The following is a 21,570-nucleotide window of genomic DNA, read 5'->3' as shown; positions in this document are numbered from 1 at the left end:
GTTGTATTGTTTGGAGACCAGAAGAATTGTTACCTATAAATATCACACTGCAAGTAATAGTCTGAGCATGGTTTTGACTGTAAAATAGGACAAGAGCCTCTTTCCTTCCTTTTTCTAGTTTTCTCTACTCATCTTTAGTCTGATTCCAAGGAGAACTGATGCTAGTTCTTGGGCACAGTGAAGACTATAGAGGAAAACCAAGGAAAGACCCATCATCATCAATCTTTTGGACCCAACACCTCTCCCAGAAAGCCTTCCTTTCAACCACTTCTTTTTTAGAAATCGTAAGTCGAAAATAAGATAACAGTGACAGACACACAAAAAGAGAATGGTTAATACTGACTGACATGACAGATGATTTTAGTTTTAACAAGACTTATATTGACTTTCATCTTGGTTCTGGCCAGAACAGGGTCTTGCAGTAGCCAGGAGGYGGCATGGCTATGGCCCAGAGGTTATTCTATACCACATCATGTCATTGCAGGGCAGGAAGAAGCAAGTGTCTTCCAGAAGGGTTTTTTTCAGGTCTAGTAAGCGTGGCAGAAGAGGTTGGGTTACTCCAGCTCTGAGCTGGAGGTAGTGGTCAGGTATTATGTGCTGTTGGGGTTTCTGCAATGAGCAAGAACATTTCTTTTGTTGTACCCTCTTTCATTACTATTGCTGCTATTATTGTTYATTTTTMTTATCTCATTGCTGCTTCYATTTGTTCTTATCTCAACCCATGATCTTTAACTTTTGTGCCTCCAGTTCTCCTCTCCATCCTGMCAAAGGCATGGAATGGTTTTACTGGAAAAACTAAACTGGAGAGCACAATTCCTAAAGCATGATAGCTTTTTAAAAGGTGATTTTAAAGAAGCATTTTAATTAGCATGATCAACTAGCTGGCTAACATTTACAAAGATGTCTTCAAAAAATGAAGGACAAAAGGGGAGTAACCACAAAACTGAAACCTTAGGAAGCCGATGATGTGGATTCATCATCACGGGCTCCTGAATGGCATTCACATCACTCRCAAGCAGCTGAACAAGAACTATGTTAGAAGTTCACATGAGGAGCGCTGGAAGATAATAGTGGCTGCAACAAATAAAAGGATGCCAATAAAAGGGTGAAAAGATGATGATGTGAAGATCAGTGCATAAGAAGGAGAAATGACCTTTCCAGTGCATTAACAGTGCAAGAGTACATTTGTCAAGACTGCATTTTAGTYACTGTGCAGCAATTTATTAACTTGCAACACAAAAAAACCCTAAGCCAGCTAAATAGGTTTGATTTGCCCAAGCACACTAAGTAGCTACCTACGACTGCCAGATGAGTTTTAAATATCACTTACTTTAACTGCTTTGTTTACAAGTATCATAACTTTCTAACACCAATGAAAATTATATTTAGAAAGAAATATAAAAAGAGAAACAGAAAGAGGTATGCATCTACTCTTGCAGGACTGGCATATTAACGAATTTGAAATCACTTCAATTTGAAATCACTTCAATTATGCTCTTTCTTTGGCTCCTAGATGGTACGGCATTGACCACATAGGTTTTACACCTTTTGTTGACTGTCAATAAATGAAGGGGAAGTAGGATTCTGAAGACCTTTTTATATTTTACACCTTCCTAATTTTCCTAGTGAATTATGTGGAAAAMCCCCCCCAAAATCCAAAAAGCCCCTAAATAATAAACAAACCTAGTTGGGTCACTATTAGGCATTTCCTTGAAACCAATGCACCCAGGCTGTTTTCATAAGGATGTTCTCTCAGCCATAGTCCCTGAGGGTTTTATCCTTTATTTGCCCTGGCACATGTGTTACTGTGATGCTGAAATGATCACACCATCTCTCACTTCTGTTTAGCTAGGAGAGAACATCTGAAGGTCTTGGGAACAAGGAGCCAGGAAGTGAGGGAAGGTAGGACTTAYCMCTTGAGCAGGGGTACACCTTTATGYCAAATTATTACAGTCATATGATAAAACACACCACTAAAACAGAAGTGCCTTGAATGACTCTATACTATGCTGAACAAAACATGCAATGAATGTACCTACACATCATGTGTTTCCCGTGTAATTTTTAAATTATAATAAACTGCATAAATGGAATCTTGAAGAAAAATATCTACAAACTTGCAAGCCTTTTAAATAACATGTTTGCCTGCAGACTTATGGCTACAAAATATAGAGATGTTTATGAATACCTGATCTAATAAATAAATAAATGAAAAACTTAGAATTATTTATTTAAAAAAAGAAAACACAACCCCCTACCAACTTTGCAGAAGTAGTTTTCTCCTGCTGCAATTTTAGTTGCTGCTCTTATTCCTTTTGCTATATCATTGTAAAGAYCTTTCTACTGATCTGTTGGTATTATTTTCACAAAAATTACAAGCTTATTTCAAAGTGTGCTGCTTAAGTTTGACTTTTTATTTTTATGGYCCTTCAGACATTGCTACATGATSTGACCACAGCACAACCCTGATTGTRTTTCAAACCAAGAGCCAGGAACAAAATGACCTTACCAGCCATTGTGGTTTTAGGAGCATCACTCAGGTAAGACACAGGATGGTTCAGACTTACACTGTCTCACATCCACAACATGGTATCAAATTAACCCTGATAAGTTTGCTCTTCTATATTCTCTTCTTTATCCACCTCTTATTTAAATACTTCCCAAATGTCATATCTTTACAATCTAAAAGAACCATAATTTACTTTACAGACTGTTAGAGCAGTTTTAAGCAGCTGAATAGRTTTACTTTTGATATCCACACAGTGATTTAATCAGTTAGAGTAGTTTGTTTATAGATACGTATGATTAGTGTTTAAAAAAGTATCACTACCGATTAGTCTTSACTCCTTAGTCCAAGCAATTTTCTTCACAGTTTCACACTTAAGTTMTTTTCTGCTCTTCTAACAAAGAGCAAAGAGAACTATAAAACAATTATGATTACACTTGGGATCTTWCTCTGAGACAGATTAATTCTTTACAGGTTTGTGGTTGATTTGTAATGGCCTATAACATTTTGTCCATATTAAATAAGATGCACTTTAAAACCATTCTCAATGTGAAACAATAAAAATGTTATAAAACTCTGAATGAATTCCAGAATTGGATTGGCTTACAAGACTAGATACTTGCTAACCCTAAGAACTCAGTGAAAGCTCAAAGAGACACTTTTACTTATTTGTACGTTTGTTTTTTAACCTCCAAAGATGAAGGGCTAAAAAACTCATACACCASGCATGCTTCCCACAACTGAGAGTTCAACTATTCTATAATATACATGAAAAAATAATTAAGGCTATGCATGAAACATTTATCTAGTCAGAGAAATTAGCAGAAACGCTAATTCACTCATGAGCACAAGGAAAAGGCAGGCATAAAGACTCTTTGTCTGGATCCCGTCCTTAAGTAGCACGGGGAGCCTTCATGTGCCATTCCGGACAGTGTCACAGGTTTGCTCCTCACTGACCAACACAAGTGGGGTGAATCCTGTCTGCCTTTCTGTGAAAGCAGCTTTTCATCACCTCTGTTCTCAATAGAGACCCAAAATCCCTCAAGAGACAGACCTATGGACCKCAACACAGAACTCCACCAGAAAATAAAAGGCCTCTCTGGAGATACCTACATATAGCACATCATCCCTTCTCCCATGACCTCCTCCATATCCCACAGGCGACAGAATACCAACCTGTTCCCAAACTTCACTGATGTTTAACTGACATCTGCCTAACTAACAACCTCTTTCTACACAGCAGAGATAATCTACTTGTTGCATTAGATAGTCTGAGTTAACACACCCATTCTAACTCAGAGGAYTTGTTCTCACTGGGTACTTACTCTTACTGAGTACTTAGTACTTACTTGGAAGTTGCCTGCTTCTTTTATAGCCATCAGAAGGTTTACTCACCCAAGAGTTTACAAATATTTTGCCTTCCCTATTAGCTGTTCTAACACATTATGTGATTTCTAYCACATTTAGCCTTAACTAAGTCTTATACAATCATAGTTTTGTTAGCATTGCCCTTTTTCCTGTATACAGACCTGTGAGTTTGGAATACTTGAATAAAATTACATTTAAAACATGCAAAACCAAAAATCACTTCTTCTCCAGACTGTCAGTGTCAACAGCCTCAATCCAGCCAAACTTCATCTTCTATTAATATGTATAAGTCATAKCTAGCTAGATAGAAATACAAGACAAAGATAAAAGTCTAAAGGAGWTATGTTTCTATCATTAGCTGTACTGCCAGTGGAGCACCCATCATTTTTGGACCAGAGCTGGGCAAAAAATTGCAAAAACATGTTTTGTACGCAGAACTGTACAAGGCAGAAGAGTCATCTGTAACAAGATGATAATAAATGTTCATATAATAAACTGATTCTAATCAATGTTCACTAAGAAGATGGAAAGTTCAAAATAAAAACAATTAAATTAGCAATAAAAAAAAATTCTTTCAGTTTTTAAGCAGTGAGACTATTCACTACCACGAGGTCAAGTGGTAAGACTACCCTAATGTAAAAATGTTGATAAACCAGTATTTCATAAATGAAACACAGCACAGTTAAACATGAATACTGTACCTCATTTCATGTCATAAGACATTCACTAACCTCTTCACTTGCCACARATACTGAATAAAAATATTCAGTATTCAAACAAGTAGTTTATGGATCAAAAGCATTGTTTCAGAAATAGTGACTAAATTAGTTGAAATTAAAAAAGCTAAACCTACCTAAAATGTTTCCCTTAATCACCACCGTTTACATGGACGTTGAAAAATTATTTACTCAAAGCACAAAACCCACCAAAATGTATCAAAATTCATGTTTAAGAAGTGAAGAGTATTCATATTGTTCAGACAAAATTAGAAAATATAATCAGTCTCACCAAGGGTATTTTGAAGATGAAACTGAGTAGGTGATACAGAATTAGACAAAGCTTTTACATCATTTTCACTTCCTTCCCTTCTCCCAGTGGTAAAATGGAAGGATAGGAACTGCAGGCTTGGGGAGGTACTGGATGAGGATGAGGGATGAAGAACTGCACAAATTGCAGCACTTGCCCCACTTTTGCTCTCTGACATCCTCTTACCTCCAATCAGGTAAAATGTTTTRTGCTTAAAGAAAGGAAAAAGAGAACCCACTAACTCTGAGGACAAAGCTGAACAATGCTGCTGAATCTCAGATATGCTAAAAATAAAAATCTGCTTCCATCAGTACCAGCAAAGCTACCAGAATATGACATTTCTGAAAACCACTGAAGCGTACCAAAGTATTTAAACAATACTTAGCATTCATTCTATTAGACTGTATCAACCACCTTCCCCAAATTATCTCTGGGCCTTTATTTCATGCCATATAACAAAGTTTACCATTTTAATTACTTAAATTGATGACAAGTAGAGGAAATACTTGTTTAGCTAAGTGATAAATTAGCTGCCCTGTGAAGTCAAATTGATTAAAATGACCTGACTAAAAGCAAATGTCTGATGTGGTAATGGTCTTATGCATGTTTTGTTAAGTTTGACAGCATCATGTTATGAGGGTTCACAACTCTGCCCCTCATTTGCGGCTTATGAAGTAATCAAGCATGTTAGAGCACAGAAGAGAGGATTTTAAAGTAGGTAAGAAATAAAATATTAGGAGAATAAACATGCCTTGTGATTCTTTMAAGCAATGAAGCACAGATGTCTTCCAAGTAATCTAGAAGCAGTCCCAGATCATGGGTTTTCTTACACTGGCCAAATTAAATTATTCCCCTTAAACAAAGAATTAAAAAATAAAACCAAAAAGAAAAAGCATGCTAACTAGAGGGCCAAGTAGAAGACAGTCCTGAGCATGAATTTTGGCAAATGAGGAAATGAGGAYCATTTGATCTGTTTCAAGCTGGATATTTTACCAGGACACTCATTAATAGGCATTTCTTGAAAAATCTGTTCCTACCTTTAATAATCACTGCTTTCTTCTCTGCTCTAGGAGTGGTTTTTACTCAGACCACAGAGCCCATTTATCTCACAGCACTCTGAGCTTCTGCTCTCCATCACTTGAGTCCTTTACTACCACCATCTCCATTTAAATCCAGGAGATACTAGTTCCAGKGCCTCCAAGAGAAAAACTGCCAAAAAACCCCACCAAACCCAAACAACCCTCCTACACGCAGARCAGCTCAAAACCAGCTAAGATTCCTACTCAGCCACTTCCATAGGTTGCCACCACCCACTGAAGAAACGTGCCTGGGGAAGAACAGTTTCTAAGTCAGAAGAAAAGTGCACAATTTGACAAACTTTGGATAGCATAAAGCAAGTCTGTTTTCTTTTATAAAATGTATCAGATTATGTATCATTAAAATAGAATGATGCAAACATAAAAAATGGTCTGAGATGTTAGAGAAGAGTAACATTAACATCAGCTGGGATGCGGAACAAAACAAACAAGATCATGCCACTGATGGACAGGTTAACAGCCAGTGAGYCTGATGGTCATGAAATGCAATTAATTTTGTCCCATTTAATAACATTTCCTGCATTTTAACTTCTGCCTGTCTGATTTCTAATACAAAAACAGAGTTACATTGGACTTTAAATAAGTTAATTAAGTATTAAAATCAATCATGTGAAAGTCTTAATATTTAATATTGTTAGATTGTATATCAAAGTGGTTTTATTATTTATTTACTCCAAACCTTTCCAGAATACTTCATGTGGCAACAGGGAGTCTGTATCTCACAAGATAAATGCATTTACAATGCCAAATAAATTATATATAAAAGCATTTGTCTTAATACATGTCATTCAATATTAAATATCACCCATTGGTACCACCCTGAAACCCTAATCCATTTTTACCAACCGCACATTTGTATTATTCAAATGTTGTCTATTAAATAGTTGTCTCGAGAGCCATAGTAAAGGAATACATACCTAAGAACAATTATCATAGGAGCTTTAAAGCACTGTCTACAGTTTTAACCCTACAACTTTCATGTCTTACCAGCACTTAAACATGCAAAGTATAAATTCAGTAGTGAATTAAAATGTCAGGGATAAGAAACAACACAAATAGCCTGGGACTATGGCAGTGTATTCTCTTGATAATTCACATGATAGTTTAAAAAAAATACAGAAAAGTTTCTTAAATAAAAAACATAAAATTCTATTAATTTCAAATATAGGAAATCTTCCACCCATTTGTTACAAGCAAGGAWCAAGTTCACACGTTTGCTGGCTTTCAGTTTTCTTGATATTATGTKATTCTGTAAGAAACACTAGTTTGACTAATGAAAAGAAACTTGAATAATGCAGAGAATATTAAAACCTTTATGTCATGTTGATCACTCCTTTCAATGGCCACAAGCCCCCTCTTAACCTGCTCAATGATTTTTCTCAAGGTATAATGTTCTGAACCGTGTAGTCTGACATTTATGGTTAAATAATTTCTTTCTTCTGCATTGAAAATGGTGACAGTGAAAGTATAAGTATAAAGGACATCAACCATCTTAAAACCCTGATACTGCAGTTCAGAGTGGTCTCAAAAAAAACCCAAAACCCCAAACAAAACAGACAAAAAAGCCAGCCAAAGCCAGTCTACACTTTGCAGTTTGAATTTCCCAAAGAAACCCCCAAACCCCACAGCCTTAACAAAGAACTCTAGCTATTCTTAAAGCAGATTATGTGACAGATCCACAGTGAATCTGTTAAGAGAACACAACTTTGATCTAACATTGACTGCAAAAAGAAATACCAGCAAACCAAAAAAGATCCAAAGTCAACAGCTAAAAGAGCCTCTGCCCTAAACATTTCTCCACTCACAGAAACTACATGTTTAGCACCAGATGTGAAAATTGATGCATTTTTACATTCCTTCCTTTCAACTGAAGTCTCAGATAAAGGTTCCTCATAGTGAGAAGAGTTGATAAATATGAGCTGTGCAAATCTGCCCCCTCATCTGACACTGCTAAGCCCTGAGCTGAATTACTGTATCCATCTTCAGTCAGACAGCACAGGACAAGGACCAGCTGCTGCAGTCCAGGGAGAAGCAAGAAGACCTATTAAGAACCTAGAAAATATGGCATGACCTATGGCATAAGACTGCAAGAAACAATGTTTTACCTCAGTGAAAAGAAAGTGAAAGAGAAGAGGAAAAATGCAGTACAAATTCGAATCTCCACATCATTCAACTACAAAGCGACTCCCTTTTCTTACAGTAATAGAAGTGAAAAAACCCCTATTCATATTAAAAAGATTCAAACAATTAGAAACTCATTAAATGAAAGAAATTCCTTGTTTTTTTTAATTTTGAAATGTATTTTATCTATYTGCTTACAAAACAGTTCAATATAATTTATATTAAAGCTTTGTTCTTCCGTTTACTGCTGTTTATGGCATGCTTTTAAGTATTTAAGAGTTTTACTTTCAGGAACACACAGGCACCATGCTATGCTACACACTTTATGTTTTAGTAATACATATGTAACTCAAARGGCCAAAGAACGTCAAGACTGAAAGAAATCATCAAAACAGTGAACTGGAAAAAATGGCAGCTTAGCCTGCAGCCTTACCCAAAATGATAGTAACTAGCTTAGACACTAAAAGTGTATTCAACGAAATAAGTTTCCAGGATATCACAGCTTTAAAGTAGTAAGCAATTAATCTTGGATTCCGCCTTTATTCTTTCACTATTTTTAGAAAAAAGTTTCCCACAGGGGTTGACAGAATTTTTATAGAAACACCAGCATGTTCATACACGCACAGAAGCATTTAYATCAAATCTTTCTCTTCTGGTTTTCTCTTCTAGATATGCAGATGCTAAAGCAGCATGGTATCATGCTGAGGTACAAAGTTAGTGTAAACCTCATTTGCTAAAGAATATAAGAATTTCACAGGCRCTTTCAAAGGAGCAAAGAGAAGCAGAATTTGTTTCCTATCATACAATGAAGTTTCTATATAACATGAGGAGACCTAACCCATGTTCATCTATGTGATCCAGTCCTGACATGGGATTTCATATCAGTATTACCCAGGAAAACGTGAAATGTAACTCAGTGCAAGGTCTGCAAGATGAAAGGATTTTCCATTACTTCTGCCAACAGGAGTGGTGGCTTACYTATGTCTAAAAGTCATACTCAGAGGAAAAAAGGTTCAAAATAGAGCTACCCCTGGTAAAAAAAAAATATGCTGAAGCTTCTTCTGTTGAATACTCCCTCTCATATCCAAAAGCTCAGTCTGTGTAAGGCCCCGTATTTGTCATGTGCTGCCTGCTCACATYGCTTCCCTTCAGCCTTGCCACACCAGCAATAACAAAAGCAGGATATTTCAGAACCCCTCTACAGGCTCAGTATTTCTGTACAATGGATGTAGTGAGTTTCAAACAGCAGYACCTAAATGAAATGAAATAAAATACCTCAAGCAAAGGAAACCTCTAATACTTGGAAACATAAGGTATGGACGAAACCTGCTAACTTAGCATGAAGGCATTATATCAAGATACCACTCCTGCTATGAGTCACATTTCACTCAGGGTTTTTGTGGTAGGAACATATCACTGTATTCCATGCCACTAAAAAGATGACAAAAAAGGTTCTTCCTTTTGCAGAAAGTGAACTCTGCTGCTCAATACATCCTAATGCACCCCTTTTGTTTCCGATATTCAGGAACTCCTAGTAACAATTCCTGSCAAGGTTTGTAACATTATAAATGGGAGGAAATTATAGTGCAATAATGTTCCTTCTTTAATAATTTGATCTTTTAATACAGTGTTATCTGTTACAACTTATTTTCGTCTCTCTTCCTACTCTTATATTTTCAATTAAAATTTCTGAGCAGCTGGAGGAAATGTTCTCTGCTTTCCTGGACACGCACATCAAAATCCCAAGGGAACAAGTGGTCTTGCTGAAGTTTTCAGACACATCGAAGCCAGGCTGACAAAGCCCCTGTAGCACAATCATTTCTATAATGCACTGCTACTTAGAGGAATTCATTCCTCCTAAAATATTTTCTGGGCAGTCCTTGCTGCTTGCCAGAGCATGTAAAACACAGGCACAGAAGTCCCCAGCACAAGCAGCATGGTACATCAAACACACTGCCTGTACCACCTCAAAACCTGAAACAGATGAAGCTCTTAGCAAGTAGGAAAGCAGTACTTTGCAAGGTTATAGATGAGCAGAAGTTTGGCTACTAAAAAAGTATTTAATTCTGCAGAAGCTTACCATAAATTTATAGTAACAATACAAATTCATAAAATAAAAATAAAATACACTGCTAAAAGCAGGAAATATTCATAAACGTCAGTTGCAATTAGAAGGTCTTCTTGGTTYGGCAGTAAATTTGCATGTCACTAACTAGTTCTATTTTCTTTACCCCAAGTCCTGGGTTTACTTTTCTTTTAGAAGCTTTAGCATCATACTACACAGCAAGAAACAAAAGGATGGTTTTGCAGGATACGTAGACAACGTGTAAGAAGAGATCCACTGCCCTGAGAGTTATATATGCTCTTCTGCTCTGGGGAATGAGAGCAGAACAGCAGGCACATTCTCTAAAGCTTTTTGATTTTTATTAGATAATACAATAGATGGATGGCTCCTAAATAAGTTAGGCTTAGTTGAGTGCTCTCTCTAATTCACCAACCACTATAACAGAACTGGATCTCCCAGTGCTCTCTGAATAACAAGTTTTGTTGTATGTAGCCAACAAAAAAACTGGAATTCCCACAAAACAGCAAATAGATTTGAAGAATTGTATTGGAACAACAGCTGTCATYATACCTCACAGAAAGCTGATAACACCTTTGAGGCTAAGCTTTTAAGCCCATTTTATTAAAAAAATATAACTGATGTAAACAAGCTTTGGTTAGAAACCGCCTTGATTAAATTTTTCTCATTGTTTTTAGCAAGCCTTTTCAGATAGATTTCTTGTCTGTGTTAGACAGACCAGTATGACTTTTTAAGAATATGCCAGTATCTGAATGATGAAAGCATTCCAAATACTCCTGGACAACATAGCTGTTTTCACATTCTTCTTTCCAATTTTTTTTTTTCCTTTTCCTGTCCTCCTGATCAAATTTATTAATTTCTTTCTCCCCCAACAGATGAAAGATCATTTTGCAAAAAGGTTCAGATTTCCTTTTCCTGACGTAGACTGTATGATAGATCTCAACCTGGCCACATGCAAAAGCCTAGAAAAAATAAAGTTCTTTTTGCTATGTTGCTGCATTTCTTGTAATCGTTGAGATAGAGAAATGCCCTAGTTGAGGCAGAGAAGTGACCTAAGGGCGGCCAGGCTCTGAACCACTCAGTGCATTAAAAAGAATGAAATGAGAATTTTGAACTCCATCCAGAAATAAATGGAAAGAAACCAAGCGTATAGAATATAGGTGTGATCTGTTCTCACTTTTCTTTCTTACTTAATAGTAAGGCGTCTTGGGGCACCTAAAATTAGTAGTTGCTTTTGAAGTTKTGGTCATGTATTATTCATTTTTTTCTCCCAAAAGGAAGACAGAAGATGGCAGTAGCAGGTGTTCCYAGCTCCCTGATAGAAAAGGAGGAGGAAGAAGTTGACCAAGGGTATAGATCCTTCTTCAAAAGAGGGGGARCAGACAAAGATTGCCTGGCTGAGATGACTATTCTCTGTCAAACACATATCACAATTCCACCTGTTGCCAAGAAGGCTTGAAGGCAGCAGTTCCTCTGCCTACTCATCCAAACTCCTGTGTTTTGGAAGTTCCTGTTCTTTGCTGGGGGAGAAAAAGGGAAATCCTGTTCTGTTTTAGCAGCCACACTTATAAGCAGACTACTGAATACAACAAACCCAGATWACTAATACTATTTATTCATCAGTTTTAATTTAGAGGTTTTGATGGCATCTTATCAGAAATTAAAGTCAAAACACAAAAGATAATTGAAATAAAATTATTTAGAAAGACAGAAAACCACTCCTTTACTACCCTAAGTCAGCTTTTTTTTTTTCTGACAAAGAACCCCACGTAAGACTCCSTTTATACATTCAAATAATGGAACACAGTATTTTTAACATAAACATTTATTTCTAACAAATGTAATCTAGTATATCTATGTGAGGTCAGCCTGTTAGAAGGAGTATTTCTTTGCCTCCTTTAAATGCCAGATTGCCTCTGTATTTAGTGTAGCACTCTCACTGCACTGATGTCAGGAGCAGCTAATGAAGGAAGAGAACTCACCTTCCAAAGATACATACACAGCCTTTCCTACAAAAGGTCACACAGGTGACAAAACAGTATTTTAACTAAAACTGTTTGCATTCTCAAAGCCAGTAGCAATGATTACAAGAGCTGTGCAGGAGAGAACAGAGATTTTTACTTTATTGGGTTCTTTCTTTCATGGCTGAAGCATCATTTGACCMCTGAGCTCCTCAGTTCACAGATAGAATGCTTTAGCCCTTACCCATACCCTGACTCTACATGTTAAACTTTTAAATCTATTGTTCCCTACAAATGCCTACTTTCATGGAAGTGCTATGCTGTCAAACCTCTTCTTCTGATCCATAGCATTAATGATCTTTAAGATACCATCTGAAACAGTACATTGATTTTCATCCCCACTAATACCAGCCTAGGTGTGACAGGTGTGTGTGAATACTTCTGGTAATATAGCAATTATTTAATTAATAAAGGTCACTTTCCTGAACAAAAGGCACACACCATCCATCATAACTATCCCAGGATTTACTCACACATGGCACTTCTGTAYGACTTAAAATCAATTTACTCATTTTTATTCTAGTTTATATTTAGACAGTCCATCATGTAAGAGCCCAGAACTTTTACCCTAACCCAGGTCCTCTTTATGCCATATGTATATGCAATCTACTACATCAATCAAAACGGCTCACAGTTCAGATGATATATACACAAATAAATGTACTTTACCTAGAGGTCAAAATGATTTCTCTAAGAGCACAGAATATTCTCTTGTTTTTAGCTACCTCCCACAACCATGAAGTATAAAAATTTAACAAGCTGCAAAATAACAAACTGAGCACCATACATCGAGTTTCTTTAGTGTCACGCTAGGAATGCTATAATTATAATCAAGAATACGCTTCACTTTTAACTCTGTTTTTACTGTATCTTTCTACCTTGTGGCCTGTGATGGCCTATGCCAGTTTTATAAAAAAAATATGGTTGGGGGAGGAAAGGGTAAAAAAAAGCAACCAACCCAGCTTTAAAAAAATCAATTCTGCTACTCTGAGATCATATGTGCAGAAGCTGAGGTGTGGATCTTGGCTTTCTAAGATAGTGCTTATATGTTTTGCCCTTATTCCTGTCTCAGTTTTTGCAACTACATAATACTGTCTGGGTGATCGCCATGACAGTGGATAAATTTGGATTTCACTACCATTAAGTATGAATTGTTTCTTAACAAGGCCCTGAGTAGCTCTTATTTTACAGAACTGACTTTCAAACCTGCACCTTCAACACATTAAGTACAATAGGTAGGATTTAAAAAGTGTTTTAGAATGCTAAAAAATAAGGTAGGCTGAAATGTGTACATATCACTTCAGTAGTTACATGAAGAAAAAGCTGCCACACAAATGCACTGAAAAAGGCAGAAATATTTGTCTAAACAAGGTAGGAAAAAGCATTGCTCAAATGCTGATGATTCACTTTTATTGTTATTTGTGTTTTAACTGGACACCAACCTTCTTTCTTTTATAGATAGTGAACRGTATCATATGCAATGAGCATAGAAATTTTCTGAAAAAGCCCTCTGAATTATTCTTCMTTCACATTTGAGTGAAACATGTATGACGAAAGTAAAAAAGGAATGGACATGTTATATACATGACAATTCAGTTAAATGACTGTCAAATACAAGCAAGTGGAAAATAGTTTCTGAACTTGTCATGAGGAAGTGCAGGTGCTGAATCCTGGCTACTCTAAACTCTCCTCTGTTTTATCAACTTGGAGAGTCAGCCTCAGTGCTCTAATGTCCACGTGCAAGGGCCACTGCACTGGATCCATGAGGAGTCTTTTCCCTGAGACTTTTAAATTTTGTTTGYTCATCTGAGTCCACTGTGTAACTATTTCAGGAAGCTTTCTGTATTTCASTATTATGCATATTTCTGGTAGAGATCTGGGAATGTAATTTAAATATACTGCATGTTACTGTGACTCGTAGGTATTCAATTAGTAAAGGAGACGTCTGCACTTGTCCACCTCACATTAATCTCTGGAAAATAATTAATATATACCAGATGCTGTGTAATGACTTACTGAAATATGCAAATAAAATATTCAAAGGGCCTTCACTGATTTTATGACAATGAAATCCATAGCTGTAATATTCCAAACAACTCTAATTCTTATTTTCTTAAGCGTATTCATGTACAATGACACAGAAAAGTARAATCTTAGCTTTCTGTACAAGAAAACAAGATCTGAGTTGGAAGTCTAAATGTCAGCCCCAAACATTACAAAATTACACAGAATAAGGAGGAAACRGGGCTGATAGTGCATATAAATATGACAGTGTATTAGGCTGCATTTAATTACCAGTTCAAACAACAACCTGATCTAACCTTTGACAAGTAAAATAAATGTTCTGAATAATTTAACCAAAGCAAACATTTGCTGTTAAATGCTGGCTAATTATAGTAAGAGTTGTACTGAGAGGGGGAAAAAACCCAAAAGAGATGGTAATTTATACACTTCTCCTGCAATTGCTACAGCTATTCCTTGAAACCCTTGAATTTTTTTCCATGCGGGATAGCTATCAAGTATCTACTTCTGGGGAAAAAAAATAAAATCTGTCTGTATTTAAAGGAAGTAGCACCGTAGGAAAATAAGAAATACTCCAGATACAGAAAGTGAAGTAACATTGCTTTCCAGAATGTCCACCTTTTCTGTGAATGGTTTTCTGATATGAAAGGTTTCTGTCTGAAATGCCCTGCATCACAGWCAAAGATAAGAAAGGGTGGAATAACAATTACGTCTTTTCCAAAGTGTCAGTGAAAAATCCCACAAGAGCATCATTACAGGATATGGGAACACAGTTCAGTCATTTGCATCATGCACTTCTAAGAAGAGTAATAAAGAAACCTAAATTATTTTTTTACATACATATGAGATCAGCAATTAAATGACATAGATAAACCATWGATATTCTTTAAAAACAACCCCATCCAAATCATGTAATGATGAAATGATTCCACCCTTTTTCAGATATATTACATATAGCAGATATATTGTCCATGTGAAATACTGTGCTTGTTTCAAAAAGAACATAAATATCTCAGAAAACCAAGCTTTTAAAGTTAGCATGTTYTGAATGTCAGAGCATCAATAACCATGACCAATAGAAAAAAAGGTGGTCTTTTTCCTGCAGCATACATGCTTTTCAGTTGTAGGCTATTTATAAAGAAATGAATGGCTTTTGCTATCTTCAGGCCAAGAGTTTCACTGATTTATRTGATCAAAAGTTATCAGTAGCATCAGCTGTCTATCTCCATGCACAATAACTATGATTCAGAAGAATCAGGAGACCATGAAAATTTCACAGACAAGCAATGTATAGTAAACGAWAGAAGCCTATAAATCCCTAATCTTGAATATATATTAATATTTGAAGGCTTTATATAATCTGCAAAGTAAAAAGTGAAAACCATTAAAAATATTAAAACTGACTTTAAGTATGCTCCTCTCTTTTCCCAAAAGTAATTTGTGTGCAGATAAGTTCTGGCCAACAGTTTCTAAGAGAAATGTATTATTTTTAAGTTACCTTTTATATTTTCATAAATATTTAAACTCGCCCTGAAATTTTAAATATGTTTATAGAGACAAGGATGCTAACATTCTTAGCCTCTTACAAAGAAAAAAAAAAAAGAATTAAAATGCTTCTTGCACACTGTAAGAGAAACAATTTTTAAAAGAAACAAATAACAAATCCACCAAATAATTTACCACAAATTGTTCACTTGATAAAGAGTCAGGTGGAGTACTGAAACTGAAGTGAATTTTCTAGCTTACASTGTAAAATGAATACTGGATAATCGAATTTGAAGGTCATTACTATGCTTGCTCCACAGCTCAAGATAAAGTCCTTAAGCAAACAAAGTAGTAAAGAACTTGACAAGCTCCATGCCTGACACTGGAGAAATCCAAGTACAGAAATAATTTTACACTGTGTCCACTGCTTCATGTCAAGTGGACAATGATATGTACTGTTTTTCCTTATGCTGAGGTATCCATAAAAACAGACTCAGCTGTATTTGGACAGGACAAAAGGAAATCTGAGGCAGTCGCTGGTAAACGCAATGAATCAACTCATCCCTGCTATTATACTGCACATAAAACTTCAGCATTTAAGCATAAAACTGGAACAGACATTCTCTAGAGTTGTTACATTTGCGTTCTGCACTTGAAATGTTACCGGGCCAGGCCAGTAAACTAAATTTCACTAATAGGAGATATCTTTACCTTTCTGTGAATTAAAAGGTTGCAAAAACCCACTAATACATTTACCCAGTATGGCACACCCGCAGGACAATTTATCGAAGTCCAAAAGATTATCTCCAACCAGACCATAAAARGAGAAGAGGAATTACATGATACTGAAACTAGTCAAGCCTCTCCCCTGACATTATGCATCAAGTTTTAACACTGAAAACTACAAGAAATAAAGACTGAGTTAGTCCTTTAGACCCATACTTTTGGTCAATAGGTTACAGAGAAATYAGAAATAGCAAAAAAATGAGAGATGGAATAGACTTCTGACCAASAGTAGTCATTCATAGCAGAGCTATGACTGTGGGGTTCCTTTTGAACTAATCTGACATTTCACCCTGGTAGTCTGTTATTATAAGTAACAATTAATTTAGTCTGYACTGGAAGTTTCTTGCACAACTTGTAAGGTCTTCCTAAAGAGAATTCACTTTTATGTAGAAAGGCTTTATGATGTGGATTAGCTTCCACAAGGGATCTAAACTGACAATAATGAATTCATTTTATATAGTAGGCTAGACTTAAATGAGAAGTGAAAGGCCAGTGCCAACAGAGTTCAGTGATCAGCCACTGTTGTTCTCTCTATAATTCACTGGTTTGGTTTAATAATTACAGCATTGCCTTGATAATCTGTAGCTGCAGCATACTGGAAGGAGAGGAAGTGAAAATGCTTCTTGTGTTAATAGGAGAATTGATTTTTTTTATCTAAATGCAGACCCACATAAACTGCAAACAGAGTATTTATAACAAACATCTAAGAACACTGACACTGGTTTAAACTAAAATTAATTTATATCACTCAAATCCGGAAAAACATAATTTCAAGCCTTGATCTTATTAGGATACTTAATGTAATCTTATTAGGATGTGAGCTTCTATATATCAAAGTGTTTTATACATTGCAAATATATTTTAAAGAGCTCCAATAAACATTACTAAACAATTCACTACTGATCTCCAAACCTAGTTTCACAGGGGCAGATTATTGGATCTGCAATAATACAGGAGGAGAGGCAATGCCTTCACACAGGCGATATTGCTGCTATACAGAACCGGCTGTCACATGAGCGTTTTGTAAGTTTCCAGGACTTTCTCATCTCTTAACTGCCTGAGATTTAGCACTGAGCAGTAYGCTTTCCAAAAGGACAGAGTACCTACAGCTTCAGCAGAAGCGAATGGGGATCATAGATGCTTAAAATTTCAGAAAATCAGGCCTGGTGCCATATACAAGGAAAATGCTGCCAGAAATGTCACTCACAGAATCCATGCCTGCCACTCCACAGGGATTCATATATGCTTAATGATGGCTAGCAAGTACAGAGAGCAGACCTAGCTAAGGAAAAACAACAGAAAACCAGGCAGCAGGCAAGCGATGAGCACTCTGTCTGCACTTGTATCCCCACTGGCAAAGTAAAAGTAAAATGGTTGAGAAACCGGTAAGGCTGATGCCAAAATCTAAAATGTTTCTAAGGACTGTAGCAGACCTCAAAAGATAGTTTTTAATTTCATTTGAAACAGTTTCAATACTTCAACATTAATGCATGCACATATATATTAATGAAGCAGACATGTTAATCCCCMCGATGTCGATGTCTGTGAAGCATCTTAGCTCTTACTTCCTTCACCACCAGTCGTGTGTAAGTAACATACTGTGGCAACATATGAATAGTTCATAGCTCCAGCAACAAATGAATGAATGAACAGTGACCTAAACACAAGCAGCCATTAAGGTTTCTGTTTCTTTACCCATCAGCTATTGCATATACTCCCAGCAAACAAGTGTGTTTGTCTGACATGCACACTTGTCTGTTAATAAGTTAAAGAACTATTTCAGTCAAGAACCTTTATGTTTTTCCCCTACACGCTTCGTTTCTTGCTACATGCATTGGAGTTTTACTCTGTTAGAGATGCTGATGACAAGCCAAAGAAATGGAGGTGATGCTGCCAGGGGTTAAGGTAAAGGATGCTACAGTGCTCTGCAGARGCACAAAGGGTCTCCCTTTGCTTCCCTGCACCTGGAAAGCTTACGCACAAGCTTTCTGAAAATCATCACGAGAGCTTCCAGTGAGCACTCCTGTTAGATTTTAGTATGCAGTTATACATCCCTTGCAAGACTTTAATGTACTATAACAAACTATGAGGCAAGATAGAAAGAAAAAAAAAWTTAACATTCTAAATGGCATCAAGCATGAAATAATTACAGTGTGCTGGAGGTTTTTTTCCTGTTTGGTTTTTTATTTTTTTTTTCTGAGGGGTGTGTGTTATTATGTAGTTTGGGGTTTTCTGCTGCAGTTTTTTTCTTGTTTGACCTGGATTTTTTTAATACTTTATATGAAAAGAACAGACACCCCATACAAACAGCCATACCTGTTCTTTTTCAAGGTTCAGTTCAAAATAATTCTACTAATAACCTAGTGCACATTATCAATACAGTGRGTTCAGAGATAAATTACACTGTATTTAACACCAGTGAAACTAAATTCCAGCTGCAGAGTTTTCTAGAAGGAATCATCTGTAAGAACAAACACTGGCCTTTAAAGAACCAGCAGGTRTAATTAAAAGTGAAAGTAGTTTACAAAAATACTTTTCCAATTTTAAACAGAGTGACTGACACAAACTTACTTGTCAATGAAAACTCCACAGAAATCCATTTTTCCAATCTTTTATCTCAGTTAAAAAACTGAATCCATTTTTCCTGTTATCTACAATATATGGTTCAAAATTCTCAGCCCCTGCAAGTCTCATATAATCTCTACATATAATCTCTTAAATAATCTCTGCAAAAATAAAATCAATGAATTAACCCAGGCTAAAGAAAAGAAACAGATCCWGTGAGCAGTTAGTCCATTAAATGAGCACTACACTAATGCATTTGTCTTTTTAGAAAGTAGAGAAAAACARAAGTTCTGCTTGTGATAAATAGATTTTTTTTTTAATATACAACACTAGAATTTGATTTTGTTCCTTTTTAATTAAATAATGAAGGTGGATAGTTGGTCAAAGGAACTAAAAGTCTGCTGGAGTGCAAAATGGGTTATTGGCTCCTTTATTATTGAAGGTTGCATCACGCTGCCTTCTATTTTTTAAAGCCAAAATTTGTAGGGAACATGTATACAATAATTAAAGTTTAAAAKTTTAATAAACTCTTTACATTCCATGATCAGTGCTTGTGTATGTGAGCACTACAGAAATGACCAATCTTCATTATTCAATACTGAGATTAACTCTACACCTTTCAGCATCAATCCTGAACCATATATCAAGTATATAATTTTTTTAAAAAGCACTTTAGTTCACATGATACCAGCTTTCTCCATTTCTCTCACTATGTTCTTAGACTAACAAAGTATGACTTTTCAAACTTTTTCTTCCTCCCATTCTTTAAGTAGTAAGAAACATGATATATGAGGACATGAGGTGTTTTAATGCAATATATATATTACAATATTTGGTAAAATACTACCTTTGCTGGATAAATGATGCTATTTCTTTAACTATAAGATAATTAGTATTATAGAGGCCACAAGAAAAGAACAGATTGCAAGATCTTATCTRTCAGAACATAATAATGTCTTTCAGAAATGAAGAAAATATTTATCAGAAACCACTTGTTAAGAACAATAATTTCATTTTTCTGAACTCAAATCCTACAGCATTCAGCTGGCTGGAAAGTAAAATGGCTGCCAAAAAAGCAATATGGGTGAAAACACAATTTGTCCTCACTATCAGAGGCAAATGCATACAAAATGGTAAAATGAAAACATTTATTTTAAAATGTAGGTGACATAGATCTGTCTGAGAAGAAAGGTATGACAGGGAAAAGAAGAGATTAGCTGATCAGATTGACAAGACCAGGACAATTTGGAAACTGCAGATTCCACAGATCCCTAATGCTACTTTACCCAAAGCACATGGAGGGATTATATTTATGCAGGAAGAGAAAGAAATTTGGTGAAGTCCTGGAAAGAGGGTGAACTAATTTGAATTCATAATGGATGGCAGACRTCTCCACTGTGTGTAACACCTGCCCCAAGATGCACAAGAGCTGATCTGCAGCATCATTTTCTGGATGCTTGGAATTGGATCACCAGTTTTGCTGCAGATTTACAAGGCATTGACTCAGCCTTAGACTCCCTCCCTTCTCCTCTCTCCTTTCTTTTCYCTGYTCTCCCYAAATACTAATTTTACCTTTATTCTTGAAGATTATTTACATTACAAATTAAAAATAATGTAACTGAGATTATAGGAAAGCCACCAATTCAAATTTTAACTTTCACGAATAATGATCTATTTTGGCTTCTTTTCATTTTAGGACTTCTTTGTGTGTATTTATGCATTTCTTTTCAACCAGAGGTAAGAGGTTGCATGGACACTGACAGACCAYTGAAGGAGAATAGGCTCTTTCATGATAAGCCAACATAGCCCTAGGCCAATTTTGGACATTATTTGGCAAGCATTACTGTATTAGGAAAGCAATTTTTCAAGGTTCACGTGCACAAAGTGTGTATTATACAGCTATTAAAAAGTAGCATTAACATAAGACTGAATATATCTTGTCTGTGTAATTATCCACTTAATTCAATATGCCCATAGAACATTTACACACCACTAAAAATATATACACTCTAGTAAAGAAATATCTCTATTGCACGACCATCTTAGGCAGGTTAGAAGAAAGAAGGCTCCCCCTTATTTCTTGAAACCACACCCAGTAATATTATTCAAAAACATAACTAACCAAGCTTGGGGCTCCTACATTCTTATCTACAAAAATTATGAAAAAGCAATCAGAAATTTCATGGACAGTATACACACTTATTAATATGATCTGTTTTATTAGATCCCAGTGAAAACATGTTATTAGTTCAACAATTAAATGATTCAGAAACCATCCACACTATCTTTGCCTTTTAACAGTTCCAATCAGTAGCAGATCTAGGTGTAATCAACAGCAGCAGGGGGCTTTAGGAAGCAAAACAAAACAGAAACAGTAGGGATCTTTACTAGTTTACAGTAATTTGTACAAGGAGAGATGTTATATGTTACTGCAAGTTAGCCCAAGATATGGAAAAGCTACAGGAAAATTCCCTATTATCTACAACTACT

The 21,570-nt window shown here is 35.9% G+C and overlaps 1 protein-coding gene across 3 annotated transcripts in view; it reads right to left on the bottom strand.

The window, feature by feature from the left end:
* The window catches only part of TBC1D5 (TBC1 domain family member 5), a 242,886-nt gene that overhangs the window by 182,649 nt on the left and 38,667 nt on the right, over window positions 1–21,570 (bottom strand). The gene's annotated exons all lie outside the window — the stretch shown is intronic.

This window comes from Malurus melanocephalus, unplaced genomic scaffold (genome assembly GCF_030028575.1).
Source record: "Malurus melanocephalus ecotype Western Australia unplaced genomic scaffold, MMel_1.1 scaffold_315, whole genome shotgun sequence".
Classification (NCBI taxonomy): domain Eukaryota; kingdom Metazoa; phylum Chordata; class Aves; order Passeriformes; family Maluridae; genus Malurus; species Malurus melanocephalus.
The sequence above is the reverse complement of the archived record's forward strand: the minus strand, read 5'-3'. Positions and strand labels throughout refer to the sequence as shown.